The sequence below is a fragment of the Centropristis striata genome, chromosome 23 (genome assembly GCF_030273125.1).
Source record: "Centropristis striata isolate RG_2023a ecotype Rhode Island chromosome 23, C.striata_1.0, whole genome shotgun sequence".
In the NCBI taxonomy this organism is placed as follows: domain Eukaryota; kingdom Metazoa; phylum Chordata; class Actinopteri; order Perciformes; family Serranidae; genus Centropristis; species Centropristis striata.
The window spans coordinates 13,510,921-13,514,055 of record NC_081539.1 but is presented as its reverse complement, the minus strand read 5'-3'; positions in this window follow the sequence as shown (position 1 = coordinate 13,514,055).

The window sequence follows — 3,135 nt, the reverse complement described above, 5'->3', positions numbered from 1 at the left end:
ATATTGCTTCATGTTATGCTATATTGCCTTTTTACTAAAATAGAAAAGCACCATCAAAAAGGCAATAATACATACTACTTTATAAAACATAGTTCAAGGTTCAGATTGTGTATTTACAACAAAAGTGTCCCAGTTTGAGCATAAATGATATTCTAATTCTAATGTATCCAATTGCAAATCATTGCTTTCTGTTTTTCCAAATCATCTCAATGTTTTTGTGAATTGGAGTTGTGTTTCGTGTTTATTATTGAGGTTGCACTGGGTAGTGGTGTTGTGCTGGAGTGCATTATATTAAATGTTTCTAATATTCTGTCCCTCTCGTGTGTAAATGAAGTAGCCAAATCTTAGAAAAACACTCTCAGTATAATGCAGTCAAGTTCAACACCACTTCAATCTACAACTCCAATAATGAACATTTATTTATATTCATACCTCCCTGACAGTGTAATTTAAAACCCAAGGTTTTTTTTTTAAAAGGCAGCATTAATGGCAGAGCTATTGTATCAGATCACATAAACAGCTGTCCACAGCCAGGAAAAGATTGAAATCGCTAACGTCTGTTCAACATGAAGCTACAGCCAGGAGAAGCTTTACTCTGTCAAGAATTTGCCTACCAGCACCTAAAAAACTCCCCAATTAACACTTAATATATTGTTTGTTTAAAGATTCACTAGGCTGGATTTTCATAAAAAAACAACAACAACTAATGCATGGCCTCATACAAAAGTAATCCCTTATGACCCACTACAAGTGTGTGGTGGTGACTGTATCTGCAGAGCCCCTTTCCTCTGCTTGTATTTTCTGTTTTCATTTCATTTTTCTATGTTTGGGACATTTCTGGGGTTAGATGGAGGTGTAGCAGTTAGCACTTTCACCTCACAGCACGAGGGTTTGAATGTGTGGAGTTTGCACAGTCCAAAGAGATGCAGCTTAGGTTCAACAATTTGTGAACTTAAATTGCCTGTACAGCCTGTTCTCCCGTTAAAAACGTCAATATAGGTCATGTGTACAGGCAGCGGAAAACGAGCGATATTGACGTATTTCACCAAGCACTGTATGTAATGCGTCTGACACCATCTTGCTGATGTAGTACCGATTGATGGCAAAGCGAATTTAAAATGATGGATTTCTGCATATAGTTGGAAGCTGGAGTGGTGGGTGGGATGAACAAACAGCGGACTTTCACCCAGGAGAGCAGAGTATGTGTCCCGTGTTTTAACTTAAGTTAGGTGAACCACGTATATTATGGTGGAGAACTTGTTGGCCTGTAGCATGAATGAGAGCGTTATTGTCTGTCTCTATGTGTCAGCCCTGCGATAGTACAGGCGACCTGTCTAGGGTGTACCTGCCTCTCGCCCAGTGTCAGCTGGGATCAGCTCCAGCCATCTGATAATCGGTTAAGGATGATGAAGGAATGAAGGGGACATTTCTGGGTATCACCCTTTGGCCACAAAGCTACAGAAATGGCAGACAGTTTCAAAAAACAGCAATATAAAAACAAATATAGTGAGGCGAAGCACCAAAAGAACAAAGCTTGTCCTAAACATCTGTCTTCTGTCATCACATTTTTGTCGTATTTTTAGCGACTTAGCTTACTCCATGTCTGATTGGCTTACCCTGATATTTTTACCTTAACGAATCTAAGTCCTCGGGCCTGACTCTCGAAACAAGACGGATCAACCAAAATAAACTGGGGTTTGCTTTCATTTTCATCGAGCCTTTTGTTGAATGTTGTGTTTACAAACTGTAAGTGAAGATTTCTGCATAGTATGCCTTTAATCTGAACCAAAACCTAATTTATAGGCAGTTGTCTGCTGGAGTATTTATTGGAAAATGTTTGGTTATGTCTCTAATGGTGACCAGACAACAAGAGGAAACATTAGTTTTCTCACTGTTACATTCAGGTGATTCTGTCTGCTCTGCTCATCTAAAAGTGATTGTTTTTGTTCATTTTTTGTTCAGTTTCATCAATGAAGCACACGATGGTTACAGTGGAGAGGGAGAGAGAGTGGTTGTCTCTTCATGCTGGTGCTGGTGGATCTTCAGCAGTCCGAGGCTACAGAAATCGTGACCGGGAGTGAAAAAGGTGAAACTGAAACAACAGAGTGAGCGGTGAAGGGTGCAGGCTTCAAGTGACACAACTCAAGGAGGAAGAGGAGGAGGAGGAAGTGGGGGAGTACATGCTTGTTTTTATTAGTCTCATCGAGGAAACAGGGGAAGAGGAAGTGATGCAATAACCACTATTAATGAACAGTGATCGAATGTCACAGTGGCATCGTTATCATCATAATAAAGGAGGCATCATAGTCATTAATGTGAAGGGGAGCTCTTAACAATGATGGAACACGTGAATAACAATAACGACAGTGTGCAAACAAACAGTGTTCACTACAGACAGGTGGACAGTGATGTCATGATCACAACATTCAGATGACTGTAAATAAAACAGGACTGAAATTAAAAGATGCATGTTGGAGCCCATTTGCAGCTAATTTTGTATACTTCAACTGCTTTAAATTACAAAGCATACCATACATTAAACATTGTTTGTCTGCTGTAACAGAAGCTGCAATCGCCAATTTCAAAATTAGGATAAATATTGTATTTGTATGATAATTACTCTCTCTGTACACTATATGATTTTAAAAATGCCAAAAACAGCCATAATATACGATAATTTGTCCCTTTTGTTATATCTTCACTGTCTTATTTAAATTAATAGATAGATAGATAGATAGATAGATAGATAGGTAGATAGATAGATAGATAGATAGATAGATAGATAGATAGATAGATAGATAGATAGATAGATAGATAGATAGATAGATACTTTATTTATCCCGACAGAAATTCAAATCCAAATCAGGATAGAAAAATATGTAAGCTGATTTGCAACTACATCAGCAAGCTTTAAACAAACAAACAAACAAATACCATGTGGTACATTTAAAGGCATGTAAAAACGTTGTTTAAATCAGTGTTTTGTAAAATTATACATTATGCCTTTTTATGCACTTGTAGTTGTGACTCATTGTGCGATAATTTTTCTTCAAAATACGGTAATTTTAAGCCTCTGGTACAACATCTGGCAATGCTGTTAGTATAATTATCACAGCTACTTTTTGGGCTCCAGGT